At 41.8% G+C, this 19,928-nt stretch overlaps 2 long non-coding RNA genes and 1 pseudogene across 6 annotated transcripts; 2 read left to right on the forward strand and 1 right to left on the reverse strand.

Annotated features, from left to right (window-relative positions):
* Positions 1-8,720: 8,720 nt before the first annotated feature.
* On the forward strand, positions 8,721-11,325 carry LOC309846365 (spermatogenesis-associated protein 31D1-like; annotated as a pseudogene). Its single transcript has one exon. The product of its transcript is annotated as a spermatogenesis-associated protein 31D1-like (transcript).
* Positions 11,326-12,909: 1,584 nt separating this feature from the next.
* On the reverse strand, positions 12,910-17,500 carry LOC309846392. Of its 4 annotated transcripts, none has more exons than XR_014301900.1 (4): positions 17,001-17,500; positions 16,094-16,211; positions 14,240-14,447; positions 12,910-13,138 (listed from the first exon to the last, which is right to left on the reverse strand). It is a non-coding gene; the product is annotated as an uncharacterized lncRNA (long non-coding RNA). The 4 variants fall into 4 exon arrangements; XR_014301902.1 differs by having other exon boundaries at positions 16,393-17,500; XR_014301901.1 differs by lacking the exon at positions 16,094-16,211 and having other exon boundaries at positions 16,393-17,500.
* LOC309846413 lies at positions 13,367-18,173 on the forward strand. Its single transcript, XR_014301928.1, has 3 exons — positions 13,367-13,550; positions 17,500-17,578; positions 18,029-18,173. It is a non-coding gene; the product is annotated as an uncharacterized lncRNA (long non-coding RNA).
* The last annotated feature ends 1,755 nt before the right edge of the window (positions 18,174-19,928 follow it).

The raw sequence follows: 19,928 nt of genomic DNA on the forward strand, positions 1-19,928 counted from the left end.
TCCAGGCTCTTCCTTTAAACAGGAATCACAGCCATACCAGATGTGGAGAGAAGAGGATTATTTTAGCATTTATTCCCAACACTGGGCTTCCTAAAAGCCTCACTGGTGCCCTGCTGAAACAGGAGAAACAGATTAGATAGTTAAGACCTTGGGCAAAAAGGGAAGAATAAAGCCAACCCTGTGATATATTTCAAAAGTAAAGTGTTTTCCCTCAGAATGGGAATTTTCTTCATGGTAAATGGATCCAAATCTTAGAATATGCTATAATCTTAATTATCTAAACAATAAGCCACCTGTGTATCACCAAATACTCCATTTTTGACACTCAAGGTATTTTTGTTATTCAAATAATCCTTGAATTGAGATGGGGGCAGGGAGATTATTCAACAAATACTAAATGGTTGCTATGTATCAGGCACCAGGGCAGGTCTTAGAGAAACAGGATTAATAAACTGCTAGCCCTTTCTTCTTGAGCTCATAGTCCAGTAAAGGAAGCAAACATGTAAACAAACATTATGATAAAAACCACAAAAGAAGGGTAACCATTGTGTTTAATAAGCAGAACTCCACAGAATATGGGGGTGGTGGGGGGAAGCCCTTCATCTTTTCCCCTCACAGCCTCTTTGTAACCAATCTACAGACTCATTTTTCTCTTGCCCTTTGAAGGAAAAGTTGGGCAAAGAAAGGTCCCATGATTTCCTTAAACACTCTTCTGTAGTGCCAAGAATAACCTAACTAGGTAATTAAAATGCCCAGTCCAGGTTATTATTGATTAATAAACACCAACTTCATTTAAAATTCAAAGTTCCCTCTGCCAAATTGGTCGTACATTCAGGCTGGAAGAGTGGAGAACGATATGGCCTTCTTTTTCTCCATTTCCCCACCTTCCACTTTTCTACCCATTCCATACCCAGCTGCACATACAAATTTGCCTCTGCTCTCATCAGGGATGCAGTCAGAGAAGAGAAGACGGAAGCATCTGAAAATGACTTGACTACTACTATTAGAATCTGAACGAAATTGATTCTCTCAGAAGTTGCTTTTATTTATTTATTTATTCCACAAATATTAACCAAACACCAATTACATTCTAGGTACTGTTCGAAACACTGGGGACACCTAGTGAGAAAAACAAAGTCTTTGAGTTTACGGACGTAATAGCCTAGTGGGGGTATAAGCAGACATAGAAATGCTATAAGTTGACAAGTGGTATGGAAGAAAAAATTAAACAGGATTAAGGAAATAGGGAGCATTAAGAGGTAGATGCTATTTTACTTAGGACAGTCAGGAAAGCTGTTTATGATAAGTGAATATCTGAGAAGAAACACAGTAAGGAAAAAAAGAAAGCTGAAGGATTTAAGCTAAGCAAATGTCAGAGTAAAGCGTATTCCAGCCTGAGATACTAATAATTGCAAAGGCCCTGAGGTAAGCAAATGCTATAGTAATGTTATAAGAACAGCAAGATGTAGCATAGTTAGAATAGCAATGAATAGAATAGCATAGCTAGAACAGAATGACACAAGGAAAGAATATTGGGGATGAGGCCACAAATGTAGAGGAAGTTAGAACATATGAAAGGAACTCAGGTCACTGGGCTTTTTTCTGCATCAAAAAGAGAAGCTTTTGGAAGTTTTGAGCAGAGATGTAAAATGATACATGTTTTGTAAAAATCATCCTGGCTTCAAGGTAGAGAAGAGAATGTAAAGTAAGCATCGAAGTAGGGAGACAACTGGGAGGCTACTATAAGAATTCAGAGCAGAGATGATGATGGCTTAAACCATTATGATAGAGGAGAAGGAAATAGAATTGGGCAGATTCTGGATATACTGTAAAGGATTTAATGATGGGCCAATTATGAGGTATAAAAGTGAGACAGAAATCAAAGCTGACTCTAAATTTTTGACCTGAGGAACCTGAAAAAGGATGTAGCTATTCACTGAGATAAGGAAAAAAAAATGTGAGAAGATAAGGTTTGATTAAGAAGAAACAAAGAGGGACACCTAGCCAGCTCAGTCTGCTAAGCATCTGCCTCTGCTCAGGTCATGATTCCGGGGTCCTAGGATCAAGTCCTGCATTGGGCTCCTTGCTCAATGGGGAGCCTGCTTCTCCCTAAAAGTTAAACATAGGGTGCCTGGGTGGCTCAGTGGGTTAAGCCACTGCCTTTGGCTCAGGTCATGATCTCAGGGTCCTGGGTTCGAGTCCTGTATCCGGCTCTCTGCTCTGCAGGGAGCCTGCTTCCTCCTCTCCCTCTCTCTGCCTGCCTCTCTGCCTACTTGTGATCTCTGTCTGTCAAATAAATAAAATCTTTAAAAAAAATAAAAGTTAAAAACATAGAGTTAACATAAGATCCAGCAGTTCCACTTCTTGGTATATACTCCCCAGAAATGAAAACAAGTCTACACGAAAATGTGTAAACAAATGTTTATAGCTATCTTATTAAAAGATCAAAAGATGAAAACAATTCAAACAACCATCAACTGATAAATGGCTGAATTAAATACACATATTCCTATGATAGAGTATTTTTTGGAATAAAAAAGACCAATCCATTCCACAACAGGGATGAACCTTGAAAACACGTTAAATGAAAGAAGCCAGTCACTAATGGCCACATATGACTCCATTCACATGAAATGTCCAGAATAAGAAAATCTAGAACCAGAAAGTAGTACATCTTAGAGGTGGAGGGAGGAGGGCGGAGGAGAATAATAGCAAAAGGTTGCAGATTTGTTTCTTTTAAGTCATGACAACATTTAAAATTGTAGTGATGTATATACTGAAAATCAAGGAATTATACATGTTAAATAGGTGAATTGTATGGTATGTGAGCTGTATTTCAATAAAGCTGTTAAAACAAGTAAAGTATTTAAAAATAAGTACTTAAGGATGACAAGAAGGGGAGCATAAAGAACAAAAGCTGTCAACACATTTTTGAAAAATGGAAATCTGGTGGAGGAGTGGAAACTGACTCACAGAGCTAACAAAGTGCTGGCAAATCGTTCACAGTGCAAAACCTAGAAGACACGCAACCTGGTGGCACTAGAGAAAGAAAGAGATTAGGGATTCCATGTTAGTAAAGATGTTGAATTATTGTTCTTTGTTGTTTGTTTTATATTGCATATAATTTCTAAAATAATTTTTTTTGAGTGGGGGTGCCCTTTGCCAGTTTTGTAAAACCTTTTTGAAATGTTAGCATGTTTCAAATGTGTAGAGAGGATCCCAGGTTTCTTGCATTGGACAGAACTTGAGACAACTGTTTTAAAGTTAGCATTGCACACACCTGATGGTCTGAAAACATACTGTGTGTGATTTCTATTTTATATTTGTTAAGGTGTGTTTTGTGTCCTTGAATATGGTCCATCTTAGTGAACGTTCCATGTGAGCTTTAGAAGTATGTGTATTCTGCGGTTGGATGAGGTATTCTATAAATGTCAATTAGAGCAAGTTGATTGAGGATGTTGTTTGGGGCAACTATATCTTTACTGGTTTTCTGCCTTCTGAATCTGCCCATTTCTGATAAGGACTGTTGAAATTTCCAAGAATAACAGTGGATTCATCCATTTTTTCTTGCAATTATAGTGGTTTTTGCCTCACAGATTTTGACACTATGTTTTACATGTGTACCTGTTAAGGAGTGTTCTGTCTTCTTGGAGAATTGACCCCTTTGTTGTTATGTAACGCTCTTCTTTACCTATGATAATTTTCCTGTTGTGAAGTTTGCTTTGTCCAAAATAATAGAGTTACTTCTATTTTCTTTTCATTAGTGTTAGCATGGTACATTTTTCTCTGTCTCTCTTTTTTTAATCTATCTGTATCTTTATATTTAAAGTGAGTATTTCATAGGTCTTCAATTGGGTCTTGTTTTTTTATGTGCTGTGACAGTCTCCTCTTTTAATTGGTGAATTTAGACCACTTCCATTTAGTGATTTTTAAATATAGTTAGATTAATATCTCTACCTTGTCCGTTCTATTTGTTATTCATTATGCCTATCCTTCCCCTCTTTTTCTGTTTTCTTTTCTGGTTTTAAAAAAAGCATTATATATAATTCTATTTTCTTACTTTGTTAGTCTATCAATTATTCTGTTTAAAAATATTTTAGTGTTTGTTCTAGAGTTCATAATATATATTAACAAGTACTCTAAATTCCCTTTCATGTAATGTTATAACACTTCATAGATAGTGCAGGAGTGTCCAATTCCTCCTGTCCCTTGTACCACTGATGTCATTCATTTCACTTATCCATGTACTATAATCACTGAACACATTATCATTATTGTTATTATTAGGTCAACTGAGAATAAGATGAATGAATGTTTTATTTGACCCTCATTCATTCCTTCTCTTCCTTTACTTTATGTATATCTGAGTTATTTTCCTTCTCACCAAAGAACTACTTTTAACATTTACATAGGGCAGGACTGTTGCTGATGAATTCCCTGTTTTTATTTGTCTAAGTTATTATTTCTGTTTTACTTTTGCAGGATAATATCACTAGATATGAAATTTTGGATTGGTGGTTTTTTCTTTCAACAGTAAACATTCTAATCTCTTACTTTCATGGCTTATGATAATAGGTCATAATTCTTGGTTTTTTCCTCTAAGGTAGGGTTTCTATTTCCCTCTGGATTCCTTTGAAATTTTACCTTTTGTTTTCCTATCACTTGAATATGATATGTCCAGGTATAGACTTTTAAAATATTTCCCTACTTGATGTACTCTGAACTTCCACAATGTATCGCTAACCTTTTATTAATTTTGGAAACTCCTTGGCCATTATTACTTCAAGCATTTTTTTCTGTTCTTTCTTCTTCTGGTATTCTAATTATATATCTGTTGTACATTTTGAAACACAGTTCTTGGATATTCTAGATTTTAGCACTAAGAAAATTCTTTTTCTCTTTGTATTTCAGTTTGGAATGTTTCTACTGACATATATGCAAACTCACATATTCTTTCCTTGCTTGTATGGACCTACCGATGAGTCAATCAAAGTCATTTTTCATTTGCCATACTGCTTTTGTTTTCTAACATTTCCTTTTGATTCTTTCATAGAATTCCCTCTCTTGGCTTCCTCTGTTTTTGTATGTTTTCTACCTTTACCACTAGAGACCTTAACATAATAATCATGGTTATTTTAGATTCCATGTATGACAACTCTGAAATTTGTCACATCTGAATGTGTGCCTGATGCTTGGTTTGTCTGACAAGTTTGCTTTTTCTTGCCTTTAGCATGCCTTGTAAGGTTTCTTTGAAAGCCAAACATGATGTATTGGGTAATCAGAACTGAAATAAAGAGACCTTTAATGTGAAGTCTTATGTTAGTCGGGTTAGGTGTTGGGGTATGTTTAATATTTACTGTAACTATGCATATCAGGGGCTGCAATTTCCTTTAGTGTCCTTGTTTTTGTCTCTCCTAGTGTCTTTAGGTTTCCCTAAATTTCCCTAAATAGAAACTATACCTTGCAGCTCTGTTTAGCTCTGATCCTGTTCCTATACCAGAGCCATTAATACTGTAGCAAGGTGTCAAGGGAGGGGATATGATTAATCATTCATCTTTTAATGGGCTTATGTCCCTGGATTATGATGGTCACTAGTGTTTAAAGGTTTTTGGTTTTTTTTTGTTGTTGTTGTTCCACTTTATCAATAAGAAAGGAAGCCTAGAGGGGGCTGCTATTGTTGGGTAATTTACCTTCTTCCATGGGGCATAACGCTCTGGTAGGATTTTCCCAGTGAGTAGGTTTGTGTTATGGAAAACCCTCTGGGAATATTTCATGATGTTTTCAAAATGGGTTACCTTTCTCTTTCTCTCCAACACTACATTCCTCTGCCAGAAACTTGAGCTTTTTTTTTTTTTTTTTTTTTTTTTTTTTTTTGGTAGCTCTACTGTGAGAACTAGTTTGGGTTCCTGGTAATATCACCTATAAATAAATGGGGGTCCCCCAGTAGATTGTGACCCCAGGAGTTTCTCACTCTCATGCTAGCCCATATGCATCCTTCAGCAATTTGTCCAAGTGTCTGTTTAAGTGTTCATACCAGGAGAGCAGTGTTGAGCCTCCAGTGCTTCTGTTTCAGGTAAGTGAATCTTAGGTATGATTTTCTGCACTGACACTCTCAGAAGATTTGAGGTAATGGTTTGCCACTATGGTTCCAAGAAATGTCATTGATTTTTAGTCTGTTCAGCATTTTGCTTCTTTCACAGACTGAAGTGATGACTCCCAGGCTTTTTAAAATGTTAGATCTGGAACCAGAAGTTGCCCTTCAGAGAATGACTCTTTATTTTCCTGTTCCTCTTCCCGCATTTCTAAATGAGTTTGGTAGGGTCAGAGAAACACCTAAAATGAGAAGTCTAAGGAAAGAACAGACATAAACTCCTCTAGGAAAGGAGATCTGACAGGGTGAAGGATTAAGCACGCACTAAGAATTCCACGTGAAACACATGGTCTATTAGGGTATGGTTTTGGCTCTTGGGTAAAATCCCAAACACAATGATTCTGCAGTTCTGGATTGGGTTATTTGGAGAGTATGAGGTCTGTGTAAGAAAACAAATTTTCCCGGGTCTTGATCATAAGTCACATTCCCATGACAAGCAAGCCTGCCTTCACGTTGGGATGATCAGAACAGTGCTGAGCCTCTGAGAAGAGACTTGGGTCTGAGGTATAGCCTACAATACAGGGTCTACCTCAGGGAGCACATATGTGACTGTCAGGCTTCAGTTTTTTATGTCCTCATTGAACAAAGAACTTCTGAGTGAGAATATCAAGTGTGGACCCCCCAGACAAAATCATCCTTTGTTTTTCAAAATAAAGCCTTAAAAATTGAGAAAAGCAAGGAACACAAAGTTCTATAAATTAAAATACAGTCCTTGTGTTCTTGGATAAAGAATGTTTCCATTTCTGAGAGAAGAGTGAATGATGGGTCCCCACTCCTCATTCTTTTCTTTTCGTTCTAGTGTCAGGGCAGAGCCAAGAGGAGGAAAGGTGGGACTCTGAAAGGTAAGATTCTGCCTATTCCACCTGAGCTCTCCAAGGCTGACCCTTCCTGTCCTTTCCATGAGGGCTCAGTCCATGATCTCTGAGGATGCCAGCTCCTAGATACATTCCCTTTCAGAAAACAGAGGCCTCAGAGGAGAGGATCATGGAAACACAGTCAGAATGCAAAACCCTTCTCAGTTTCCATGCTCTGACCATTACTGAGCAAGAAGTAGTGATGGATCTGGGCAATGGGTGCTGTCCAATATGTAGCCTTGTGAGACATTAAGAGTCAGAACTTCTGAGACTTTGTGAAAGACCTGTGATGTCATGGATACTTGAATTCTTCTTTGAGGTAATCATTGACTGATGTCCCACATAGGGCGGTTTTCAGTATCACATAGGATAGATAATACACACAAAAGCCCATTGTGAGTGATAAAATAATGTAAGTCTTATGATCATTGATCATGTGACCTTATATCCTAATACATGGTACTCTCCAAGTCCAGTCTACCAAGGATATCTTTAAAGGACACTCTATTCAGCCTTCTATTAGATCTCTCTCTTCTATCTTCATTATTTTCCTGGTTTCCCAGGGTGGAGAACTTGCCAGAGAGAAGTTGGGGAGGCAAGAAAGGTGCTTCCTCTTCTGTAAAGGTGAGTAAACACTACCTTCTTTCCTGAACCGCTCTTTTAAGCAGAGTCTATGTATTTCTAGAGCCTTAGGGAAGCCTCAAATTGACATAGGATGGAAAATTCTAAGAGTTAGAATTTGAAGGCTTGGGGATGTTGGTGGGTGGGGGGCTACCTTTGCCAGACCAGCCATGGTCACCTATGTTTGTTCTGGTCCTGGTTGCAACTTTGTATGTCCTATCTCCCATAGCCCCCTAGGCTGGCGTCATGATACCATCCACTTTCATCAACTATTATGTCCAGACCCCTTCTGTGAGGAGTCTAACAGCACAACTGCTGGGGTGAATCAGTTGCTGTTCCAGAGGCCCTGGAATATGCTACTCCCTCTGTGATCCCCTTGGTTTCTATAACTTCTGTGACTCACTCATCATTCACTTTGTCTCCTGACTTCTCTGCAGTTGCTCCAGGAGACCTAATACCAGCCTCGTTGCCTGAGCCTTCCCCCCAATACCCTCTATCTTCTCACCTAACCCAGTGACCCCCTTAGCTGACTTTTTCTTACCCTCACCCTTAGGTACTCCCTGCCACTAGAGCCAAACACCTAGGATTCTTAATTCCTAGGGAACCATTCCATACCTCCACCCCCTGCCTTTCCTCCTTTCCTACCATATGATGTTCAGACAACAAGAGGCCACTTTACCTCTGAATACCCTCTCCACTCTTGACCCCACCATTTCACAAGATAACAACCTCTTACCACATCTGTCTCATATAAGGAAACCCACTGATTCATTTGCTTGTTATCAGGCATCTGTTTCACCACTGCCAGACTGCCCTTTAACTGTGACTCAATCTAAATCAATTTCCATCTCATTTAAACATATTCCTGAGAATTCATCTCCAGATGGTCCTCGTGGGATATCTCCTTGTGTCCCAACAATCAGAGGTAGTGAGTGTTCAAACCCATCGAGTTCCAAATTCACTTATTGGCAGGCCTATGGCAAGAACATGTTCCTCCCCGCATTATCACAATCCGATGTTCACCAAGAGCAAGTCTACCTCCGCCAACTGGAAACCTGTTTCAGGAGAGAGACTGCTACTAAACACAAGGAGGCCAGTGGAATTTCTTTCCCTGGTCTTAACTTCCAGGCCCTATTGGAGAGACAAATGGAGAAGAGGATGGCTTTCCAGATTTTAGAGAAGAAAGTAAAAGAGGAGGGGCCATTTTCCAAACAATTGTGGTCAGAGTACCAATGGACATCTTTAGGGAATGTTTTGCATCTGCTTGATGTACAGGTCACCATAGCCTCCAAAAGAGGCTGGAACACTGAAGCAAAACCAGAGCAGCTCTCTATTTATCAACAGCTCCTCTATGTCAAGGCTTTGGCAGAAAACTTGCATCAGATTTATAGCCAGCTCTTCTGGCGTCTTCCTTCTTTGCACAGTTAGTCCTTAGTAGTCACTCTCCTGATTTCTAGTAGTATTTCCCCACTAGAGTCTCACTTTGTCTTATTCAAAGGAATTCATAATACCTCTGCTATCAAAATACAAGCATCTCCTCCACCACTTCCTCATTCCCAACCATTTCCTCTCCCCATTGAACACCCCCAATCCTTGCGTCAAACCCTGTCCCCATCCCAACCTCTACCTTTCACTAAGGTGAACACCCATGCCCATTTTCAATCCTACCTCCCGATCATACCACCTTCTTCATCCCTAATTAGAGACCGTGGAGGGTCTTTCCATAGATCCAAGAATGAATCAGACTCTCCTATCTTGACTGAAAATCAACACCTGGGATGGCATGTGTTGCAGAAGCAATAGGAAAGGTTGTGGGCTTTAGTTCCTGTGTTTCAGAAATCTGAAGAAACCATTTGTCCTCGAGCTCCCAACCTTCCACTGGTTAGCCGGACGTCCCATGCCTATGTACCCATCTCCATCCTTCCTGGCCATTTTCATATCTTCTGTGAACCCCAGGAGACACTGGAGTTACATAGCCCAAGGAAGGTAATCCCACGCTGGTGCCTCCATGACTGCAGAAATCTAGACTCCCTAGCAGTGATGGAGCCTCAGCATACATTATCAGAACTCTCCTAGCAAAAAGGCAGGCATGTTCACTTACAATTCTCTGAGTTTCAGGCCCATAGTAACCAGGATCTAGCAAAGACTGAATTGAGTCTCCCCGGAAGTTTCCACGAGAGGGTCCAAACAGTGTTCCAGCTAAGAAAAGATAGGAGGAGGAATCTTGGGTATATCCTAGAGAAGAGTCCAGAAGACAGCCCACAGAGGATCTTAGAATGCCACCTAGTGAAGGGTCTGAGGGCTGCCTTGGAGACAACAAGGAACTGTGTGTGTCATTCAAGGAATCACTCGGGGAATGAAATATTGAATGTCTCAAGGAAGGACACAGACCAGAATCAAATGAAAAGTATTCTTAGTTTACATATGAGCAAGAAGTTTTGGCAGATCACTGCGGGTAGGATTCCTATAGGTGTGTGTTATTCATGGCTTGCTGATGACAATACATTGCCTTTCTCTGGGAGTTCCCATACTGCTCCAGAAAACACAGATGCTAAAGACAACGGTCGGTAGGGTTTACTGGCAGAGCACCACTCTAGAGCATTCTTTTCTTGGTCCCAGTACTCGACAGGTGCTAGAGGCCCATATTATTAGATTTTGCATGAGTGAGAGGTGGGGTCTACCCCTCAGGGTTCTTGAATCCATAAAATTCTATAAGTTGAGAGAATCCAAAACATGGCCTCTTCCCCAATTTGACTTTCCCTCCTCAGCCATGCATATTTCTGGGGTGGATTCCAAAGCTGAGATTTTTAAACACCTTGAGGGAAGCTCTAAACCTATTTTCAGAAACAGGGTGAGAACAACAAGTCAGTCCCCACTGCGGATCATCCTCTCCTCACTATGTCATCTGTGGGCAATGATGGACGGGGGACCTGAAGGCATCACACTCTGACACTGACCATAAGACTGCAGAGGGTATCCAGATAGCTGAGTCGGGCAGCCAGACTTTTCAGGCCTTTACACACAGCATCAGAGCTCAAGTGCGACCCAGTGAGACTGTACCAGACAACACATGTGGCCCAGAGGTACCTGCAAGTCAAGCTGGTGCTGGACTTGAGCCAACCCATGAGAATGTGAGTTCCAGTAACAGAGTAGAAATGGAACAGGGCAAAGATATGGAGGAGAAGAATTTACAACATTTTGCCATGCCCATCCTGTCCAGGGATATATTCGACACCAAGGAGCTCTATACCCTTCAATCCCCATCTTGGGAAATCTTGATGACCAGTGAGTTGGAAAGCTCCAAAATGATAAATGTCAACATGAATGAAGTAGAAACTGCCATGACCATGGAGCACCCCTCACCAAAAATACTGGTTCCCTAAGATTCTAAACTATCAGACCTGAAAAGACAGATCCTGAGTGAGTTAAAGTTTAAACTGGAGAGTGAGGAGCATAACCAGGCTCAAGGATGTCCCACTGACATGCGCCTTCCCTCAGATAGCTTGAATTCCAAGGCTTCAATGACTTGGTCCCAGGGTGTGCGCAGCGGGGACATGGAAGCATCCCAGGTGCTGCACATCCAACTGAATGTTAGCACAGAGGAGCAGCAGGAATCCTGGGACTCAAAACTGGCCTTCTGTAAGGGCCAACCTACAAATTTCTCACAAAGAAGAAGTGCAAAGAAAGTGAGACCTTAGGATCCCAAAGCAAGAAAATGCAAAAGTGAGGACTCGGGAGTAGGGACATCTGTAGGCAGAGAGGAGAGTCTCCATGCTGAGGACAGAAAATGAGAGAGTGCTTCCCCAACTCTGTCACAGAATGAACAGTTTCCTCTTGAAAGTTACTTCAGAAAAAAGATGAGACAATTTTCTCAGTGGATCAATTCCAAGAAAAAAATCATAGGGCATCAGGAAAGTCCCCAGCAATAAGCCAAGCTCATGTCCACCTTACTGCAGCACCAAGAACCATTTGAAAGTGTGGCTACTTTGGGAGTGATTGGCCTCCTGAAGATCACAAGCTCACTTGGGAAGGTCCTAGAAGAGAAGCTGGAACATATACGTATCTGAGGCCCCAGAGTTAAGCCAGCAGCAGGAGGAACTACAGGCCCAGGTAGGGCACGACAAGAGACCTCCCTCCAACTATTGGGCTCTTTCTGACCCACAACAGGAGAAATGGGCAAGTATCAAGTCCTGCAGCCAAGAATCTGTCTGTGCTGACCAAAACTGTCCTACAAAAATTAGGCAGAACAGAAAGAGGGTCAGACAGCCCCAGAAACCTGAGGCTTTTGAGAATCAGCTATTAGGCCAGAGTCAATGTCCTTCTTCTCTGCCTTCTGGAAAGTCTGTGCCTCATCCAATCCCCACCTTTATGCATCAAGTTTGCCAGGTCCTTTGGGCCACCAGGGGTGACCCTGACAAAAAATACTGTGTTTAGCAATTTGACTCTTCTACTCAGGCAGAACATGCTTCTCCAGCAATTCTTGGGAGAAAAATTTTCTCTAAAGAAATCATTCAGTCCTTGTTGAGAAAACTTCACAATTTTCATGACAATATATCCTCTGATGAGAACAACCTTCAGCACAACCAAGAATATTAATCCTCCTCAATAAGTGTTTTTTTTCTAATAGAGAGTGGTGTTCTCTGAGTACTGCACTGGCTGGGCTTGCAATCAGGGAAAGGAAGCAGTGCATTCAACTCTTAGTAGTTAATGCTTTTGGCTTCTACAAGTACACCAGTCCCTTGTAGAAAGCCAGACAGTGGCCTTCTCAGTTTTATCCTGGAGTCCCTTATTTGATCCTGCTTTGATATCCTGTATTTAAAACCTTTACTTTTTTTTTTTTTTTTTTTAAATAAGAAATATAACGTGCTTACTCTGAAACCTTCAGGCCTTTACAAATAGTGAGAAAAACCCTTAAAGACTAGAACTTGATTTACACTCTCTTTCACCTTCTCCCAAACTATTTGTCAGGTAGGATACTATGTCAGCTAGGCCTCACCTCCTGGAGGTTACTCAGGCCCAATGATACGATTTCAACAGATGAATATACGGGATAGTCTTTGAGCATGAAGACAGTGCCCTCAGGGATGTTGCCAGGGACATTGTCCTCCTATATGATGCACCTTCCCAGACATGCAACATTTTACCCCAAGGTTACAGTAATTGAGGTGTACATTAATTATCTATTGCTGTGTAATGGATATTCCAAAATTTAGTGGGTTAAAAAAATACATACTTATTATCTTATGGCTATTGTGGGTCAGAAATTTGGGTGAGGCCTACCTGGATCCTGGATTCTCTGCTTCAAGGCTGCAATTAAGGTGTCAGCTGAGGCTACTACATTCTCATCTAGAGGCTTGACTGGGGAAGGACCAACTCCTGTACTCATTCACATAGTTGCTGGCAGGATACAGTTCGTCAAAGTCTATTGGAATGAGATCTTTAGTACCTTGCTGGCTCTTGGCTGGGGCTGGCTGGTTCCTTATCAAGTGGGCTTCTCCAGCATGGCAGCTTACTTCATCAAAGCAAGGAGAGAGTTTGCAAACAAGATAGAAGTTACAATGTTTTGGAAACCAGTAATGGAAATGATATCCTATAACCTTTCCTTTATTCTATCACTCAGAGGCAAATCACTAAGTCCAGCCTATGCTTAAGGGGAGGTGTAATTACACAAGTGTGTGAACATCAGAAGTAAGGATGATTGGAGTCTTCTCAGAAGTCTTCCTAATGCAAGGGTTTCTTTTTGGACACTTTCCTCAGTTTGCTGGTGCAAAAGTCTCCAAACATGCCAAGTTGGATCTTTGTCCTCATTCATGTCCAAGTCATCAAGGTCAAAATTGCTTAATGGCTAAATGAAGTGGCACCTGGGAAGTAACCATCAAAGAGACTGGAGCATCCGAAGAAGGAAGGAAAGATGACATAGAGAGGTAAAGGTAGTTTGGGTTTATCCTGAATGGTTAAGTAAAATAAACCCTGAGAACCACCTGACTTACCAGTATTCAAACTGGGGGCAGGGGCAGGCAGGGTGTAATATGACTCATCCAGCTCTACCGCAGTCTCTCTATTTTGACCTAGCTCCAGACCACAGGTGTGTAGAAGTAACCTTCAGCTTCTGTAGACCTAGCTAACGTTATACAGGAAGGAACCTATAGGTTGCAAGGTTTAATTTCTGTTCTTGTTAATATATTTAATATAGTGCTATCATTTCAAATTTAATTCTCGTAGTTTGAACATCAGAGAGAATGTGTCACTCAACTGTTGGAAAAGGCAGTACTAGGGATCTTAGAGCACATACTCCCATTTTGGGATATTTTCCACATACCTATGCCTTGAAGGCTCCGATGCCTGGGAAGTCTGCCACACTCAGGCACCCCTGTTCTTTCTGTGATCCCGGGAATCCTGAGACCCACTGCCCCAGCGAGGATTCTGCCTGCTTTGGCACCTAGGAGTCCTTCAGGCAAGGACATCCCTCACAGGAGCTGCCTTCTAAAAGTTCTGATTCTGTGCTCTGCTACTCTATCACTAGCCTGTAGCCAGCTGATGGAGGCTCCCTCCCCTCCCCCCATGGCTTATCTTCCCATATATCGCCTCGGATTCCCTCCTTTCCATCTCCTACCTGGCAGAACACGGTCACTTTTCTATCTGATGAGTTGCAGGTATTCTTTTCTTTGAACTCCCCTTGATTTCACAGGTGTTCAGAATGATTTTTATAGCTATCTAGCTGAATTCCTGCCACCAGACAAAATTAAGGTCTCTCACTGCTCTGCTTTCTTGGGCTGCAATCTCAATGCAGATTTCTTAATCCCCTCTCATAGAAGGGCAACCTGAAGGACAGAGAACATAATATATATTTAGAGGGCTAGCATGAAAGAGGGAGACAGTGATGGAGAACCCCCTTATACTGCGAGGAATTATTTAGATGTAAAAGACAGGAAATATAACATACCTGACTTAAAAATGAGAATCTATTGACTTAGGTACTTGAAAAAGTCTGGGAATAAAGCTGGCCTAAAGTACAAGGTTTCATGCTGGGGCTCAATTGATGCCTTCAAGATTCACTTTCTATCTACTTCTTGGCATTCTGGACTGACTTTCTGTCCATATTTTGTAGCTTTAAGTGTATCTTCCAAACTTTAAGTGTAGCTACAAGTGGTTGTGTCTCTCAGTAGTCCCTGCAGAAAATCCCACTGTGCCTTACTGGCTCCAGTTTTGTCACATGCCTATCCCTGACCAATCACTGTTGTCAAAAGCATAATATCATCTTTTGGCCAATACTGATTTATAGATGCATTCTCAAAAGAGGAGTGTTAGGGAAAGACAACTCTACCTGCCCATAGACTAAGACTGAGAATGTGGTTAGTTCCCTAGAGATCAATAAAGAGACTGTTTCCAGAAGGTGATTGAATGCTAGGTATCAAAAATAAAACAGATGTCTACTCCAGACCACTTTCTCTGCCTCATTTATGCTTTCTTGTCCAGAGTTATGCCATGACTAAAGCTTGGGGTTGCAGGAAATGCTGATTCCGGAAGGTGGGATGGGCTGGGGTCAAGGAGAAGAACCTGAAGGAGGAGGAATCAGTCAGAGTCCCCCACACCCATGTGGATAGACCGTCCAATAATCTGGTCTCTCACTGTTCACCCCTTCTCATCCTTGAACCCTTTACTTCCATTCCAGTTTAGTTATGGCCATGTCCTAGAACTTATCACCAGGAACACTTCTGCCATCTGAAAAGACAGTCTGACATTCCACCAAGTTCATCCTTTCAGCTTATGCCCTCAGTACGCCAATTCTTCAACTTAGGAACTACAAGGCACTGTACACATCTCCCTATCCATCTAGACTGGTTTGTCTCATTTCCTCACTCTCCAAGGAAAACTTCATTGTTCGTCACTTAATTCCAAACCTAAAGAACTCTATTTTTTCTTTAAATTTTTATTCATTTTTTAAATTTTTCAGTGTTACAAAATTCTTTGTTTATGCACCACACCCAGTGCTCCATGCAATACGTGCCCTCCATAATACCCACCACCAGCCTCACCCAACCTCCCACCGCCTTCCCCTCCAAAACCCTCTGTTAGTTCCTCAGAGTCCACAGTGTCTCATGGTTTGTCTCCCCCTCCAATTCCCCCAGCTCCCTGCTCCTCTCCATCTAAGAGCTCTACTTCTGACAGCTTTTCATTCGCCTTTCATCTGTCAGGCCAGGCAAAAGGCAGTTGTGTCTTTTTTAGACCTGTATTCTAATAAAGGGGTGATTCATGTAGGATAAAATCAACACAAGTAATTGTGTTGATGCCACCATAAATGTTGTATAGTATTAGCTTCAACAATCCGTGAAAACAACCCATTAGTTCCTTCAGTGTTTAATGTACACTAGGCATTCTTCGAAGCATTAGGGGCACACCAGTGAAGGAAACAAAGCTCCCTGTCTTGGCCGACCTCATATGATTGTTCTTTAGTCAATTCTCTTACCTAAGCGTTCAAAATGATTTCACTTTTCTAGAATTTCTCGTCACCTCATTCGTTGAGCGGATGTGCTGGACCACGGCAGGGGAATAAAAGGTCACCAGAACTTTTCATCATCAAAAGACTTCAAAAGAGTAACAATATCAACACGTGAACATCTATCCCTCTTTTCTCTTTCCTTCCTATTATACTGAAAGGTTTTCCTCGGGGATCTGTCCTTGCTTCCCAAATTACAGCACTTTTTTCCACTGCTTGAATATTTGGCTTTATCGTCTACTTTTCTCAAAAACTGAGAACATATTTACCTCAATACAGTCTGGCACGCCAGCAGAGTTCAGAAACTCCCAGACAGAAGAGCCAGTAGCAGAAGGGATTTCTAAGGAGAGGTTCTGACCAGCCTGCTCTGGGGGCGGAGCCACGCACAGGGCAAGTCGCACCTGGGGGTGTGGCTACGTACAGGCTACGTACGCCACACCCTGCGGCGGTTCGCGTCCTGAAGGGGACTGCATCCAGGGGCGGGCTTCCTCTCGGGAAAGCCACACCCAGTGGCGGTATTACCCCAGGGTGAGCCACGCTCAGGGACGGGACACGTCCAGGTAGGCGCAGGGCAATGTGGAGGTCGAGCCACACTTGGCGTGGTGACTATATCCAGGGCAAACCGTGCCAGCGCGGGATAACGTTCAGGGCAACGCATACGCGGGGGCGGACCATGTCCAGAGTGAGCCCATCTAGGTGCGGGGCTGAGGAGGCTGTGGTGTTTGGCTTTTTCATGGCGGCGGTGCTGTACCGTCTGACTGTTAAGCATTTCACCTCGGTCTTCTGGATCCTGTCTCCATCACTTCTGAAAATCGAGTTTTGATTTGCCCCAAAGTCAGATTTTGACGGAGAACTTCTGGGTGTCCGAACGACCTACCCTTCTGCCCAGAAGGACCCTTCCCACAGTTGGCCTTTTCCATCCTGGCTGTTGGCTCTAGAGGCCGCTCCATGCCTAACGGTCTCCGAGAACGTGCCTCAGCGAGCCACGCGAGCGCCCTTTGCGGAGGTCACTGGATGGAACTTGCTGAGGTGATCCTAGTAATGAATAGGGCGGCCGTATGGACCCCTGTTAAGACTTCACCTTGTACCAGCTGCCTGCCCTTGTACAAGAAGCCTGGCTCAGATCTCATCTATTGTTTGCAGAGATAATAATATCTGACAGGGGTGGCCCTGGGACGTGGAATGAAGTGAAACATTTAGAGTCGTGTTAAGGGTTGATGTTACTGAAGGGTTTGGGGCGCCTGTGGTGACCTCGTGGACTTCCGGCCCCCGGAGAGCCTAGTGCCTTGCAAGTGCCTGCACTGGTCGGGACAGTGAGACGTCAAGATGTGAGTTCAGACACTCAATTAACAGTCATCATTTCTGATTCGCTGCAGAACCCGGAACTGGAAGGAGGTTCGCAGTTCGCCAGTTTTCAAACAAGCCAACAAGAGCTTCAACCACGGGGACCTAGCGGTGAGTTCAGTAGGAATGGTTTGTGGGAGCCTCAGGTATAGGTCATCGAGGCATTATGGACAGGCTAGAGGCAGAGCCCTTTGTCACGCCTTGCCTGAACCAGGATAGCAGGACGCACACCTCTCCAGCAGGCGGGACTACGAGTCTTTGATTAGAAACACTCAGGTAATTGTCTTACATTGCGGGCATTGATGCATTCATGCCACTTTGTGTCCTGGTTCTGTGTTAGGAAGTGTCACCATGATTATCATTGTAAGAGGTGGAAGAGAATCCCAATTGTGACTAATTCTACTATTAGAAAGTATTAAATGTGAATTTGAAAGATAGGTGAAGCTAAAATAAACCTCGTAGATTCCCACCTTCAAAACAATTACTGTTAACTTTCTGGTGCATCTTCTTTGAGATTTTATTATGTCTACTTTAAAAAAAATTAATATATTTATTTGACAGAGATCACAAGCAGGCAGAGAGCAGGCAGAGAGAGAGAGGAATGGAAGCAGGCTCCCTGCTAAGCAGAGAGCGGGACGTGGGGCTCCGTCCCAGGACCCTGGGATCATGACCCAAGGGGAAGGCAGAAGCGTTAACCCACTGAGCCATCCAGGTGCCCCACTATGTCTACTTTTAATACTGCTTAAATAATATATATTTTAACTGAAAAACACTATCATTAGCATTTTTAAGTCATTATAAACTTTCATAACGTTTTTATGATAACATTCTTTTAAGTGCTAGAATATTCAACTGCTTTTTGTTGACATTTTGTTAGTTTCTAACTTCTGAAATTTTACTATTTTGGCTTGCCATGTTTGGTCATAATTGTACTTATTTATAAACCCTCCTGTTCCAAACAGCGTCAAGCTTTTCCTATGTCCGAGTAACCCTGGATTCTGCCCTAGGCCAAATGCTTTTTTCTTTCTCCTGCTTCCTTAGATGAGCTGTGTCCTCATGTGGTTAGCTGATTCAGCAGTAGACTGTCCTCTGAGTGTCAAGCCAGTGAAACCAAATGCTTGCTGAACCTCCTTTATCAGATCTTACAGACTGAACCTGTTGTCTTCCTTTATCTCTAACCTTCCCTTCCCCATACAGTTCCAGTTTCAGTAGCACCTGAAAATCCAAGCAAGAAACACAAGAGCCACTTTACATTCTTCTCTATTGTAGCTAGTCAGTTACTTCGTGGAGAAGCTGGAAAAATATGTTGCGCAGAGAAATCCTAGAACTCTCACAGTATAGTACGTTCCCCAAAGAGATTATAAGATCCTTCAGGTCATGAGCTATATTTTGGTAATTAATTTTAGTTATATTAGTAATAGATGTTCCCATTCTCCTGAGTCAAAACTCTCATTAAATACCCCATTAAATACCCCATTCCAAAACAAAGTGTCTCATTCCACATCAATCAATTAATTAATTTCTGTGCTACTTATATCAATACAGACTATTGGTTTCTAGTTGATTCAATTCAGTCTGCTACTGTTCATTTATTTTGGTGCCCAAATTGTCAGTTTTAGCTGATTACCTCAGTCTGACTGTTGTATTCTTTTGATTTATCTCAAGCATTTTTTACTTTCTGACACAAAAGATGTTTCAAGCTGATTGTATACTTTTCCTTGCATAATCCTTCAGTTCTTGATTTCTTTAATGGAAAATGGTATTCAGAAGCCAACGTCAGTTTGCTAGATGTGTTCATTATTATTAGGATGTTGCTGTTTGTTGACTGTCTCAATAAATAGAGTTAAGGAATATGTATATATATGCAGACACACACACTTTCACACATTTAAATACTAATTTATTTTTCTCGTCTCTACATGTGTTGAAAGTTGTGAGTTCACACCAATACTTCTAGTTATAATCTAACACCACAGGGTTCATCCTAGTTTTCTCCCTTTCCAGTTTTGCAACTTCTTTCTCCAGCTATATTGGCTGGAGCTTTATTAAATTTTTAAAAATCTTTTCAGAGAACTAGCTTTTGGTTTAGTTGATTTTTCTCCACTTTTTTTGTTATGTGTTTTCTATTTCGTGGATTTCTTCTCTGGCTTTTATTATTTCTTTCATTCTTTTTTTTTTTTTTTAACCTACTTTGGGTTTTTTTTTTTTTTTTTAAGATTTTATTTATTTATTTGACAGAGAGAAATCACAAGTAGACGGAGAGGCAGGCAGAGAGAGAGAGGGAAGCAGGCTCTCCGCTGAGCTGAGAGCCCGATGCGGGACTCGATCCCAGGACTCTGAGATCATGACCTGAGCCGAAGGCAGCGGCTTAACCCACTGAGCCACCCAGGCGCCCCCCTACTTTGGGTTTAATTTGCACTTCTTTTTTGTAGTTGCTTAAGATAGAACCGCAGGTCACTGG

This window comes from Mustela nivalis, assembly GCF_964662115.1.
Source record: "Mustela nivalis genome assembly, chromosome: 13".
NCBI classification, from domain to species: domain Eukaryota; kingdom Metazoa; phylum Chordata; class Mammalia; order Carnivora; family Mustelidae; genus Mustela; species Mustela nivalis.